Source organism: Saccopteryx leptura, chromosome 1 (genome assembly GCF_036850995.1).
Source record: "Saccopteryx leptura isolate mSacLep1 chromosome 1, mSacLep1_pri_phased_curated, whole genome shotgun sequence".
NCBI classification, from domain to species: domain Eukaryota; kingdom Metazoa; phylum Chordata; class Mammalia; order Chiroptera; family Emballonuridae; genus Saccopteryx; species Saccopteryx leptura.
The window spans coordinates 13,373,265-13,388,583 of NC_089503.1; the positions used below are offsets into that span (position 1 = coordinate 13,373,265).

Consider the following 15,319-nt stretch of genomic DNA (forward strand, 5'->3'; position numbering starts at 1 on the left):
GTGCTCACTTTGCAGCACATATATGAAAATTGGAATAATACTAGGAATATTAGTGTGGTGTCTGCACAAGAATGATGCGCAAATTTGTGAAGTGTTCCATATATTTAAAAACAAAAATTATAAATGCAGAGAAGAAATTGGTGTTTGCCAGAGATGGGGATTAGGGGGTGGGTAAAATGGGTGAAGGAGGCGTCAAAGGAAGCAAATTTCCCGTTATCCGATAAGTAAGTCCTGGGGATGTAATGTACAGCCTGATGACTTTAGTTAATGATACGGTAGTGCATATTTGAAAATTGCTAAGAGAGTAGATCTTAAAAGTTTTCATCACAGGGAAAAATTTGTAAGTATGTGTGGCAACAGACATTAACTAGACTTGTTGTGGTGAGCATTTTGCAATTTATACAAATATTGAATCATTACGTTGTACAACTGAAACTAATATAATGTTATATATCCATTTTACCTCACTAAAAAAATAAATAAATAAAATAAAAGAAGTTAACATGAGAACAGTGGACACAGCAGATAACCAGGTAGGTGTTGTATGGGGGGGGCGTTAATTATAAATTACAAACTTGAATATTCTTCATGTGTTTGACTGGTGTGGGACAATTTTCTGCACTGTGCTTTGCCAGTCCAATTAGATGGTCTACCCATGCAAACGTACGGTACTAGATAGTCTTTGCCATGAGGTCAGTGTGCAATTTGTGAAGGGTATGGCAACTTGGTGTGTATATAATCTGTTCCAACCACAATCTGGTGAGTCTTCACATACTTCAGCATCTAAAAAGCTATAAACTAACAGATTCCCTAGCAACTGGAAATGTAATGTAGTGTCCACCAATCAGATGCACTCCCTCAGGACATGAATTAAACCTGAGTAACCTGGAGAGAGAAGTGCCTTGTGTAAGAGGCATCCATTTTACTGCTGGGAGTCTAGCAGATGAGGTTGTGACTCTGGAGCCAAAAAATCCATCAGCAGGGACACCCTGAGTTCCCAAACTCTTGCAGATAAATGTCGGAATTCCTCTGAATGGCCCGTTCTGTGCTGTGGAGGGAAGCCTAGAGCTTGCTTCTCCATCCATTTCAATGATTCGGTAAGCAACTATCTCACTGCATTCTGTTTAAAATAAGGAGGATGGTTAAAATCTAAATGATATGCCACCATTCTTTTCTACTACATATCTTTTAAGGAGATGTATTGTGCTGCTGAGTTGCACCAAGGAGCTGTGCAACTCAGCAGCACATCCTCTGTCTGAGAGTATTTGAAATCTTGCTCCTTGCCCTGACGGGGCAGTGGTGCAGTGCATAGAGCATCCGACTGGGATGCAGATGACTAGGGTTCGAGACCCCGAGGTCGCCAGCTTGAGCAAAAAAAAAAAAAAAAAAGCTCACCAGCTTGGACCCAAGGTCCCTGGCTCGAGCAAGGGGTTACTCTGTCTGCTGAAGGCCCACGGTCAAGGCACGTATGAGAAAGCAATCAATGAACAACTAAGGTGTCGCAATGAAAAACGTCTGATTGATGTTTCTCATCTCTCTCTCCATTCTTATCTGTCTGTCCCTATCTATCCCTCTCTCTGACTTTTTTTCTGTCCCTGTGGAAAAAAAAAAAAAAGAAAAATAAATCTTGCTCCTTGGCATATGTCATAAGTTTGGCTCAAACAAACTCTTATAAAAATTCAAAAATACATAATATTAAAAAGGCTTTGGCCCTGGCCGGTTGGCTCAGCGGTAGAGCGTCGGCCTGGCATGTGGGGGACCAGGGTTCGATTCCCGGCCAGGGCACATAGGAGAAGCGCCCATTTGCTTCTCCAACCCCCCCTCCTTCCTCTCTGTCTCTCTCTTCCCCTCCTGCAGCCGAGGATCCATTGGAGCAAAGATGGCCCAGGCGCTGGGGATGGCTCCTTGGCCTCTGCCCCAGGCGCTAGAGTGGCTCTGGTCGCGGCAGAGCAACGCCCCGGAGGGGCAGAGCATCGCCCCCTGGTGGGCGTGCGGGGTGGATCCCGGTCGGGCGCATGCGGGAGTCTGTCTGACTGTCTCTCCCCGTTTCCAGCTTCAGAAAAATACCAAAAAAAAAAAAAAAGGCTTTCCTGATTACCCTCACTGTGCTGGGACAAGCGCCCACGCTGTCCCTCAGGCTTGCCCCGTACCTTGTACACCATTTTATCACAGCAGCTGTGATCTTGTAGAGCTCTTATTCACATCCTTCAAGTACACTGTGGCTGACCTTCTCGGGGAAAAAATAAAAATAAAAAACCTATTTCTTACATTCCAATTCCTCAACCTTTTTTACCACTGTTGTAACATATTTTACCTCTACATCAGATGTAAATTCCATATACAGTGTTATAATTTTGTCTTAAAGAGTCAGTTGTCCTTTACAGAAATTAAGAGAAGTGGGGAAAGATGGCTTTTACGTTTACCCGCATAGACACAATTCCGTGTGCACTTTTTTCCTCCTTGGACATTTCTGTTTTATTCAGCGTCACTTCCCTTTGGACCGAAGTATTTCCTTCCAGATATCTTAAAATACATTATTCTGGCAATAAATTCTCTCAGCTTTTATTCATCAGAAAAAAAAAATTATTTCAAAACAAGTTTTAGTGTGTGTGTGTGTGTAGTGTAGGTAAAGCCAAAACCAACATTTATATTCAAATTTTGTAATCTAAAATTGTTATGAATATAAAAATAAGTATATTGCCCCTCATAGATATTATAATAGTGAAGTGACTCTAACCCAACCTTTCTCCAAATATGGAGATCATTATAATGCCTTAATTGTCAGGACCTTCTACAGCTCATGAGAGAGCCCTTGCTTAACCACTGCTGGGGCTGTCGGCAGAGTTCACAGGGTGTTGCAAGGTAGCACACAGCCCGGAAACTGGAACACCACCATGCTCTTGTAAAAAGTTTACAAAAATCCAAGTCAATCTGTTTGTTAACATCATGGTTTTCTAAGTGAAGCTATTTCGAAGGCTCTCAGAAATCCCCTGAAATTGGCCACTGGACATAATTTTGTGCTGTGTCGGCACATTAAGTTCTTAGAACATTTATGAGAAGATATGGCTATACAGCTGTTCTGGGTATTTTAAAAGCTGGGCAACATCCAAATCATAGTACTTCTTTTTTTTTTTTTTTTTTTTACAGGGACAGAGAGAGAGTCAGAGAGAGGGATAGACAGGGACAGACAGACAGGAACAGAGAGAGATGAGAAGCATCAATCATCACTTTTTTGTTGCAACACCTTAGTTGTTCATTGATTGCTTTCTCATATGTGCCTTGACCAGGGGCCTTCAGCAGACTGAGTAACCCCTTACTGGAGCCAGTGACCTTGGATCCAAGCTGGTGAGCTTTTTGCTCAAGCCAGATGAGCCCGCGCTCAAGCTGGCGACCTCGGGGTCTTGAACCTGGGTCCTTCCACATCCCAGTCCGACGCTCTATCCACTGCGCCACCTCCTGGTCAGGCCAAATCATAGTACTCTTAAAGGGAATGAATTATTAAGAAGCTATAACAATAATAGCCAGTTGTACAATCAAAATAATAGGTTGTTACAGCTGGTCCCTTTTGTCATAGATCACACAAAGAGCTTAGTTTGTGTTATTGGGCCTGAGATGAGTAGATAGCAAGGGTGATTTCTCCACTTGCAGTCAATAAAATTATATCTCAAGAAGTAGCAACCATAATCAGAAAGTGATGTGGAATACCACTAAAAATATCTGTGATTTTTTCATTGCATATCACAAATGACTCATTGTGATTGTATACAGAAGGAAGGGTGAACCCAGACAACATAGGTTCACAAAGGGCTAGGTCTATTGCAATATCATGCACCATCTAGATTTAATGCCTTGTTGTGGCATAATACTTTTTAAAGATACAAGATTTGGATTGGTAAATGTAAAGCCAGTAGCTACGGCCACCATCACAGCCGCCTGGCCCTGCACAGCCATGCAGGTTCGCATTTGATTTGGACAGACAGTAATGAAACAACGGAGCCAAGAACTGGTGGACCATTACCTTTAATCCTAGCTTGCACCCAGCGGGTAAGAAATACACACAGTGGAAAAACACTTCCCTTTCCATTCAGGGCTCCCAAAGTGTTAGTCAAGTAAGTTTGTAAATATGATATATATGTTTGCTCGCTTATAGTTTGCATTGGGTGTGGGGGGACAGGCTGTAAATAGGCAGGGTGGTTATAGCCTAAGGTTTAGTTTTAAGACTAAGCCTTTCCTGCCCTAAGTGACTTTGTATCAGAGACTTCCTTGTTTGTATATTGGATTAAAGGTTTTGATTTCTACACTATAAAATGGGGCAGAGGAGCCCATGCTAGAGGAGAGCAGAGAAAGGCCACGTGGAGGAGAGGAGAGGCAGCCAAGATGGTGGAGTGCTGAGGGAGAAGCCAGTTTGTGCAGAGCAAAGGAGATGGGGAACTGTAGTGGAATAACCCATTGCATGGCCTTGGATGGGAACACAGCCAACAAGAAATGAATGTTTTGCCAAGAAAGTTGTTTTGTGACTTGAAGGCGGGTCACTGAAACAGGTCTATGTGACTGAAGGCAGTTGCTGGGCTTTTCTCAGTAAAACATTCTCATAAGATTTCTGTACTTTCCAAGGTTATCCCTTAAGATAAGGAGAGGAATGTTGTGGGATCCATAGAAGCAATAGCAATTAATGCCTTCTGATATTATGTTGTTACTAAGCTATCTTACAGGTGCACTCTATGTATCTTTAAGTAAAAGTTACTCTTGATGTTATGCCAATTTCTCAGTAAACAAGCTTTTTGAAGTCTTGTGAATAAAATTAGGGCGCTGCATGAACTCGGGGCCATTTGCCTGAACAAGCGGTGGTCCTTTGCTAGTCCTTGATGATTCCGTCTGCTGATCTCTCTCTCTGCACCCCTGACTCACAACAACATTTGGCACCTACCGTGGGGCCTTAAGAAGAGGTTGGGAACAGATGGAACCCCGAAAGATAAAGAAAACCTCTGATAAAGAAAAACATTTATCTTATAAATAATTAAAAGAGCAACTTTTTAAATTACAGTCTAAACTTTCTGACAAGGAGTTTTTTATACTCACTATGACCAAATTTCTGTCAAAGCTCTTAAAGAGTTAAAAACGGCTTGCTCCCAGTATAAAACTAACTGTCTTTATACGCAGGAACTGCTATCCTCCTTCATAGACTCTGAATGTTTTATTTCAAAAAATTTAGAAATGTTAGCTTGGACTGTTCTTTCAAAAGTGAAAAAGTTATAATTTATAACTTAGGAAAATCAAGCTTGTATTCAAGCTAATCAAAATGCTAATGCTGACCCTCTTATTAATATTACACAAGATGAACTTTTTAAATAGAGAGTTTTCTAATTTACAACAGCAATGTAGACAAAATGTAGGGGTGAGGATTTGCTCTTATTTCCACAGATACGGGACTAGTAGATACCTTCCAGAAAATTGAAGCCTTGGCATAAGTTGGAAATAGAAAAAAGGGAAATTTGACAATTAAATAAACTTACCTAGGAGACAAAAAAATTTTTAATTAAGACTAAGACTTCAAAAAACATCATTGACTCTGTTTCTAGCAATGCTAGCTGTTGTGTCTATAACAATAAGCATAACTAAGTATTCTTACTAAGTTTATATTACTTAAATAAACAATGTTGAATAGTCAGACACTATATCAACATTATGTAAATCAACCTTTAGAAAAAATTTGTTAAAAGTATCCTTAATCTTTAATAATCCATTATATAAATAACATATTAATAGCTTATAAAAATAATGCTGAACTTTCAGTCATCCTTAAAAATGCTTCTGAAACCTTAAATCATGTAGTTTGATTGTAGTTAAAGACAAAATTCAAACATCCTGTCCTATTAACATTGTTACTGATTCACAATATGTAGAACATACAATTAAACTTATAAAAACTGTTTATATTTCAATAATAGTTCTAGATTGCACAAATTGTTTCAAGAGTTACAACTTTTATTGTAGGAATGAAATTTGCCTATCTATATAACTCACATTCATTCTTATACAGCTTTACCAGGACCTATGTCTACTACAGATAATGAAGTTGATCAATTACTCATTAAATCAATAAAAATAGCTACTAGGTTTTATACAAAGACTCATACAAATAAAAAGGATTTAATGCAAAAATTTAAAATAACCCAGTGAGAAGCTCGGAATATTGTTAGAAACTGTCCTCAGTATAGTATTATAAATGCTCCTCCATTACCGAGAGGAATGAATCCTAGAGGGCAACACAGTAATAACCTGTAGTAAATAGATGTTGCTCATATTTCTTCTTTCAAAAAACTATCTTATGTATGGTTTTATTAATATTTATTCATCCTTTCGATAGGCTACACCTTTGCCTAAAGAAAAGGCTGATTATGTCATTCAACATTTTATTGAAGCTTTTAATGTTATAGGCATTCCTAAAGCAATGAAAACTGACAATAGTCCTGCCTATACATCTACTAAATTTCAACAATTCTTAGCATTTTAGAATATTAAACATACTACTGGAATTCCATGTAATCCACAAGAACAAGCAATTATTGAACACAGTAATTGCACTCTGAAAATTATGTTACTTAAACAAAAGGGGGGAGAAGAAAGGAGACTATTCCCTAGAATTATGTTACGCAAAGCTTTATTTACTTTAAATTTCTTAAATACAGGAGAAGATAATTAGACTGCTACAGACATTGGACAAAAAATAACAGTTCTAAAATTAAAGCAACCAATGCATTATAAAAATTAGTTGAATCAATAGGTACCTAGTGTAGTGCAACATTGGGGAAGAGGGTTTGCTTGTGTCATTGCAGAATCCGGTGAAGTCCTTTGGTGTCCTGCTCGCAGAATTTAACTAACAACATGAATAAGAACAATAGATTCTTTCCATATCTGCCCATTGCTGAGATGGAAGAAATGAATTTCAAAAGAAGAATCTTAAAGGTACTAGTGCTTGGTATTGAAAAGGCTAAAATACCAAGTTGGGTTCAACTTAAAAAGCTGACCTTTAATGGTAAAAATATGCTACAAGCTACTAGAAAAAAAAAATGCTACTAACCTGTTTTTAGCAATGATTGCTTTGGTAACAATTCCAGTAAGTAGAGCTGAAAATTTTAATTAGGCATATGTTCCTAATCCTCCATTAAGTAGAGCTATTCATTAGGAAAATAGTGCCTTTCCTATTTTTGTTAATGACTCTAATTGGCTTCTAGGACCTTTAAATGATAGAGGTCCCTTAGCTCCTTCAAAAGAAGGCGTAAAATTAGAAAATTATATAACAGGAGTTGAGGAGTTACCTATATGTATAGGACATGAGCCACATTGTTTAAACATAGAAGCTCAAGCTTGGCTCTCTATTGTCAAAGATAACAGTAAAGGAAATGAAAAAAAAAAAAAAAACCAAACGTTTGTTACAAGGATATAGATTTAAAAGTAATAAATCTATACATAAAACGTTATAGATTAAAGCCCTTATAGCTCTGCCCAAGTTAAAGGGCAGGGTGCTGATTTAAGGTGGCATAAGAACAATGGTCTAATTATAGCTGGTGATCAAAGTAATCATACTATCATATAGCATAGAGGAGGGATGTCACCTCGAGCTCCTCATATACAATATCATTTGTGGAAAGTAGCCATGGCACTTAAACATATGTCAGTGTAGAAAGGAAAAATCTGGAGAAATTATCCTTCTAATCATATTATGTTAATCTTTAAGAAAAATGAAACACATTTCATATTTGCTTGTGTTAGATTGCTTTATATATTTGTTATAGGTGAAACCAAATAGACAGCTGAAAATTATTCAATAACTTGCAATAAGTATGCTTTTTATACATATATTAACTCTTCTATTCTTTTTAATGAAAATAGTCAAAGTCTTTACCTTTTAAGAACCTGATTCCAGTACAGATGCATTGGATGTGGCAGGATTCCCCTTCCATGATGCTGTTACAACATCTTATTAAGTCCTTGAAGTGAACCAAGAGACTGGTTGGACTGATCATCGCCATCATTATAGGACTAATAGCTGTAACCACCGTGGCTGCTATATCTGGAGTTACATTACATCAAAGTATACAAACTGTGGACTTTGTGCAAAATGGCATGAAGATTCTGAACAACTGTGGACTTCTCAATAACGTATAAATAGTAACATTAAACTAAAGTGAATGATTTAGAACAGACTGTGATTGTGTTGAGATCAAATTGTTAGCCTGCAAAGACAAATTAAGCTAAGATGTGATTAGAATGTAACTACTTTTTGTGTTACCCCTATTTCTTAAAATTGTACTTATTTCCATTAGGAAAATGTTAAAAAACATTTGTTAAATCATTATAATGTAACTAAAGAAATCATTAAATTACAAAGACATATTCATGAAGCTTTTCAAAGAAAATTAGAAATTCTAACATGTCAACCTATATTGAAGGGATTAATAGATAATTTATCGCAATTAAATCCTATTGAATATATTAAGAAATGGGACTTTTATAATAGTATTTATAAATACTATTAGGACTTTTTATAATAGTATTAATTCTATGTTTTCTTGTATATATAGTCTGTCAACAAATCAAAGCAAGAGAAATAAGGGATGAATGACAGAAGACTGTGTTTTCTGTGGTGCTTCATAACATTCAGCATAAACAAAAAGGGGGAAATGTAGTGGAATAACCCATTGCATGGCCTTGGATGGAAACACAGCCAACAAGAAATGAATGTTTTGCCAAGAAAGTTGTTTTGTGACTTGAAGGCGGGTCACTGAAACAGGTCTATGTGACTGAAGGCAGTTGCTGGGCTTTTCTCAGTAAAACATTCTCATAAGATTTCTGTACTTTCCAAGGTTATCCCTTAAGATAAGGAGAGGAATGTTGTGGGATCCATAGAAGCAATAGCAATTAATGCCTTCTGATATTATGTTGTTACTAAGCTATCTTACAGGTGCACTCTATGTATCTTTAAGTAAAAGTTACTCTTGATGTTATGCCAATTTCTCAGTAAACAAGTTTTTTGAAGTCTTGTGAATAAAATTAGGGCACTGCATGAACTCGGGGCCATTTGCCTGAACAAGCGGTGGTCCTTTGCTAGTCCTTGATGATTCCGTCTGCTGATCTCTCTCTCTGCACCCCTGACTCACAACAACATTTGGCACCTACCGTGGGGCCTTAAGAAGAGGTTGGGAACAGATGGAACCCCGAAAGGGTAAGTTGGACGCGCTGTGTACGCGATACTTTTGGGTAACTAGCAAAGTCATGGAAAATTCCCATTCATTACGTGACAATTATGTACAGGTTTTGAAATCCCTTTTAAAAGGGTCTGGGACTCAGATAAAAGACAAGGTTTTGTTACGTCTTTTAAATGCTATTCAGAAACACTGTTATTGGTATACTCCTGAACATTGTAATCAATTGAATTTGAATGTTTGGCAACAAGTAGGAAAATCTTTATGCTATGTTCATCAGCACGGAGATCCACTTGATGCTGAAATGTGGGCTGCTTATAACCTTATTGCTACAGCCCTTGGACCTTTGCAATCAGATGGAGATTCTGTTAAAGACTTGGGTGAGCTTATTTTTAATGAGCCTGAAGAATTTGATTCAGCACAGAATGAACAGAATAATGACTTGGACAATACTGTCTCTGCTTCTGAAGTTACTGATAATGTTAATGAAATTCAGCCATCCACAGGCTTTCATCCCTCCTTCTTAAGAAATGAGGGAGCCCCTATGGATGATGTTGCCTGTCTAAAACATTTATTAAGTAAACTACAATTTACACTGGAACAACAGGAGACTGAAAATCAGTATACTGCTTATCCTGTTCAAAAGCAAGATATATGTGAGCCTACGGCTCCTCCAATTCAAGGTCAAAAATTAATTGGTACTGGTAGGGGAAGGATTTTTCAATTCCCTGAAATCGCTGAAATGCAACAGGTGCTTATGCGTCATGATGATTTAGAATCTAATTCTAGTAATTTTTCTGCATCTATTTTTCCAATTATTCGACAGCTTTTTCCTCTTAATGCTTCAGATCCTGGGGGAGGGCATAATATCCAATTTGACCAATTTGAATTTGCTTTTTTTTTTTTTAACTTTTTTTAAATTTTTATTTATTTATTTTTTACAGAGACAGAGAGTGAGTCAGAGAGAGGGATAGACAGGGACAGACAGACAGGAACAGAGAGAGATGAGAAGCATCAATCATTAGTTTTTCATTGCGCGTTGTGACACCTTAGTTGTTCATTGATTGCTTTCTCATATGTGCCTTGACTGCGGGCCTTCAGCAGACTGAGTAACCCCTTGCTGGAGCCAGCGACCTTGAGTTCAAGCTGGTGGGCTTTTCCTCAAACCAGATGAGCCCACACTCAAACTGGCGACCTTGGGGTCTCGAACCCGGGTCCTCTGCATCCCAGTCCGACGCTCTATCCACTGCGCCACCGCCTGGTCAGGCTAAATTTACTTTCTTAAAGTTAGTCAAACAATCTGTTGCTATGTATGGACCTCAGTCCTCATATGTTCAAGGTCTTATCTATTCCTATTGTAATGATCATTTATTTAATGATTCCTTTGGATTGGGATTTACTTGCTAGTACGGTTCTGGAACTAGGACAATATTTACAATTCAAATCTTGGTGGAGAGAAGAGGCTCTTCAAATATCTTGCATGAACGCCAGAAATAATCCCCCCGGAGCTACTTTTGAAATGCTCATCGGCGTTGGTGCTTATGCAGCTGTGGGACAACAAACTGGTTATACTGATGCTGTTATAGTTCAGATTAGATCGCTTGTCTTAAAGCCTGAATGCAAATCACTGGAGACAGAGACAAGGGAAAAAAACTTGCAGCTTTACATAAGTTGGTACAAATTCAATTAGAATTAGGACATATAGAAGAATCATGAAGTCCTTAGAATTCTCTAGTCTTTGTAATAGTAAAATAAATAAATACTAATTTTCTTTGGTTTTAGCTATAGTCCTCTGAACTATCATTTTGTTTCTTTCTTATTCTTTGCCTGGAAATTGAGGTAGGGGACATGTGTTGGATCTGACTATAGAAAATATCCCAGCAGCTGCCAAGAGAATTTTCTTGGGGAAATTTTGTTTAGTCTCATCCATTGTCAGTCCCTCTGTCAGAAAATGCCCTGATTAAAATCAGGCAGGCATCTTTCTAGTCTGACTGTGCTCTGAAATCCCGGGTTTCTCTTTGCTTTGTCTAGTCTGGTTTGTCTGATTCTAATTTCTGTTTAGTTTTTGTTTGATGTTGTCTAAAATGTGATTTTTAAGGCCTGAATTGTGTTTATATACAAATCATAAGATTTCTGTACTTTCCAAGTTTATCCTTTAAGATAAGGAGAGGAATGTTGTGGGATCCTGTAAAGCCAGGAGCCACGGCCAGGGCCACTATCAGAGCAGGCCAGCCCTTGCAGGTTCGCATTGGATTCGGACAGTCGGTAAAGAAACAATGGAGCCAAGAACTGATGGGCCGTCATCTTTAATTCTAGCTTGCACCCGGCGGGCAAGTAAAAACACACACTGGGCTTCAAAACCCACTCACATTCAGTGCTCACAAAGCTACTGATTTATCCGAGTTTCCTAGAATCAAAGGTTTCTAGCTCACCAGACTTATTCACCTCTGTTCCCCATCTCCTTCCTTCTCTCTACACAAATTCTACACAAACTGGCATCTCACTCAGCACTCCACCATCTTGGCTGCTTCTCCTGGCCTACTCCACGTGGCCTCCTTCTGCTCTCCTCTCTGCTCTCTCCTCTAATGATAATCTCAGGAACCAAGAGAGCAAGCTCTCGTTCTGCCCCCATTTTATAGTGTAGATTCCAAACCTTTAATCCAATGTATGGCCAGGAGACGCCATCTTTAACAAAGTGAGCATAATATATTTTATCTGCCCAACAATCCACCCCTATGCTCACTTTACTATCCACAATCTACATCACTGGCATCCCTGTGCAAGGAAATTAGGCACATTACACAAATTACAACATGGCAAATTATACAATTTCAACAATTACAGAGGTACATTTCACCAGTCTCTGAGCACTTTGCCCAAAGCGCAAAATGTCCTCGGCCTATGGGAAAAGCTTCCCGGGGCAGGGGAGTGCTTCCAGCAAAGCCACCCCCCCACCCCCATCAGGGTATTTCACATTGTCCAAAATCCGTAATCCATAAGTCCATCCAACAAAGGAGTCAGTGCCCACTCCGGTCATAGTCCAGGAAATCAGTCCACGTACATGGGGTGTCAGCCACCCCCTTCATCCCTGCCGTCCTCGCAGGTCTTACACTGTCCCAAAGAGGAGCATGTGGCAATGGCAGTCAGCATTTCCATCTTGGCTCTGAAGAGCATGATAACGTCCATCCTATGTTCCCAAAATCGCAGACCCACCAGGAGCATAGTAAGAACTCCTTGCTTCTGGGCTCTCACCTTCTGGAGACTGCGGATCACAACTCCAGTCCGATTCTTCTCATCCTCCCCATCTCCTTCCTTATCCCAGATACAAACACTACACAAACTGGCATCTCACTCAGCACTCCGCCATCTTGGCTGCTTCTCCTGGCCACATGGCCTCTTTCTGCTCTCTGCTCTGCTCCCTCTGCTCTCCCATGCTAATCATCCCAGGAACCAAGAGCGCAAGCTCCCTTTCTGCCCCTATTTTATAGTGTAGATTCAAAACCTTTAATCCAATATACAAAATAGGGAAGTCTCTAATACAAAGTCACTTCTCTGAGGCATGATTGGATTGTACCACCCCACATCAAAAAGGGTGGGAAAGGCTTAATCCCAAAACCAAGCCCCAGGCTACAAGGATTCTCAACACACATTAATATCACCTGGGCGACGGCCTCACGTGGGCAGCGCTATTTTTAACAAAGTGAGCATAATATATTTTATCTGCCCAACATCCAATATACAAAATAGGGAAGTCTCTAATACAAAGACACTTCTCTGAGGCATGATTGGATTGTACCGCCCCACATCAAAACAGGTGGGAAAGGCTTAATCCCAAAACCAAGCCCCAGGCTACAAGGATTCTACCTGCCCACAGAGACACACATTAATATCACCTGGGCGATGGCCTCCTCGTGGGCAGCGCCGTCTTTAACAAAGTGAGCATAATACATTTTATCTGCCCAACAGATCCATAGAAGCAATAGCAATTAATGCCTTCTGATATTATGTTGTTACTAAGCTATCTTACAGGTGCACTCTATGTATCTTTAAGTAAAAGTTACTCTTGATGTTATGCCAATTTCTCAGTAAACAAGCTTTTTGAAGTCTTGTGAATAAAATTAGGACACTGCATGAACTCGGGGCCATTTGCCTGAGCGAGCGGTAGTCCTTTGCTAGTCCTTGATGATTCCGTCTGCTGATCTCTCTCTCTGCGCCCCCGACTCACAACAACAGGGAACAGAGGTGAATAAGCCTGGTGAGCTAGAAACCTTTGATTCTAGGAAACTCGGATAAGTCAGTAGCTTTGGGAGCCCTGAATGGAAAGGGAAGCGTTTTCCCACTGTGTGTATTTCTTGCCTGCTGGGTGCAAGCTAGGATTAAAGCTAATGGCCCAACAGTTCTTGTGTTGGGCAGATAAAATGTATTATGCTCACTTTGTTAAAGAGGCCATCGCCCAGGTGATATTAATGTGTGTTGGAGATCGTTGTAACCTGGGGCTTGGTTTTGGGATTAAGCCTTTCCCACCCTTTTTGCTGTAGGGCGGTACAATCCAATCATGCCTCAGAGAAGTGACTTTGTATTAGAGACTACCCTATTTTGTATATTGGATTAAAGGTTGTGAAGCTACACTATAAAATGGGGGCAGAACGGGACTTGGCTCTTGGTTCCTGAGGTTAGCATGAGAGAGCAGAGAGAGTAGAGCCAGCAGCTAAAGGAGGCCACGTGGAGGAGGCCAGGAGAAGCAGCCAAGATGGCGGAGTGCTGAGTGAGATGCCAGTTTGTGTAGAGTTTGTATCTGGGATAAGGAAGGAGATGGGGAACTGAGGAGAAGAAGGTTGGTGAGCTAGAAACCTTTGATTCTAGGAAACTCGGATAAGTCAGTGGCTTTGTGAGCACTGAGTGTGACTGGGTTTTGGAGCCCAGTGTGTATTTTTACTTGCCCGCCGGGTGCAAGGTAGGATTAAAGGCTATGGCCCATCAGTTTTTGGCTCCGCTGTTTCTTTACCGACTGTCCGAATCCAATGCGAACCTGCATGGGCCGGGCTGCTGTGATAGTGGCCCTGGCCCTGATTACTGGCTTTACATCTTGTCTCTGTTGTTTCATTACCGTCTGTCCGAATCCAAAGCAAACCTGCATGGGCCAGGCGGCTGTGATGGTGGCCGTGGCTACTGGCTTTACACAAAGCCACTGACTTATCTGAGTTTCCTAGAATCAAAGGTTTCTACCTCACCAGCCTTAATCACCTCTGTTCCCCATCTCCTTCTCTCTGCACAAACTGGCTTCTCCTTCAGCACTCCGCCATCTTGGCTGCTTCTCCTCTCCTCCACGTGGCCTCACTCTGCTCTCCTCCAGCATGGGCTCCTCCGCCCAATTTTATAGTGTAGAAATCAAAACCTTTAATCCAATATACAAACAAGGAAGTCTTTGATACAAAGTCACTTACCTGAGGCATAATGGGATTCCTCATGAGAGTGCACCACCCCCTATCACACAACAGTTAAGGGTGTGGGGAAAAGCTTACTTTTAAAACTAAACCTTAGGCTATAAGAATCCTGCCTGCTTACAACCTGTCCCCCACACCCAATGCAAACTATAAGCGAACAAATATATATATCATATTTACAAACTTATTTGACTCACAGTAAAGATGTGACCAAATGCTACTTATACTGAGGCAGAATAATAAAACATTAAGAAAACTCCTAGGCAGGTGGAATGGGGAAACTGAGACAGATAAGTATCCAAACTGGCCTCATCCAGTACTCTGACTCACCTGCCCCTTCTCCCTTGCACTACAGCTTCCTTAAGCATCAAGCCCTCAGGACAATGAGGTTCTGATCAGCATCAGATACTCTCAGGAACAAAGCCTCGAGTCTGTTGACCACCAAGACAAAGTTTTGACCATACTAGAGATGACATCTAGGTCTCAGCTGTGTTTCAGCTCCAGGCCCCAAAAAAGCTGCAAAACGAGATGAAGCAACACCACAGCTGGCATCAGGGCCAGATGTAATGACCAACAACCCCCAACCCAAGTGCAGACCAAACTTAGAGACCATGACCTTGACCCTATCTGCTTATTTTGCTTAATCAGCATTTTAAAGGACACACCTGG

The 15,319-nt window shown here is 40.2% G+C and overlaps 1 non-coding gene across 1 annotated transcript; it reads left to right on the forward strand.

Annotated features, from left to right (window-relative positions):
* LOC136390306 (U6 spliceosomal RNA) lies at positions 1 to 106 on the forward strand. Its single transcript, XR_010748722.1, has one exon. It is a non-coding gene; the product is annotated as a U6 spliceosomal RNA (small nuclear RNA).
* The last annotated feature ends 15,213 nt before the right edge of the window (positions 107 to 15,319 follow it).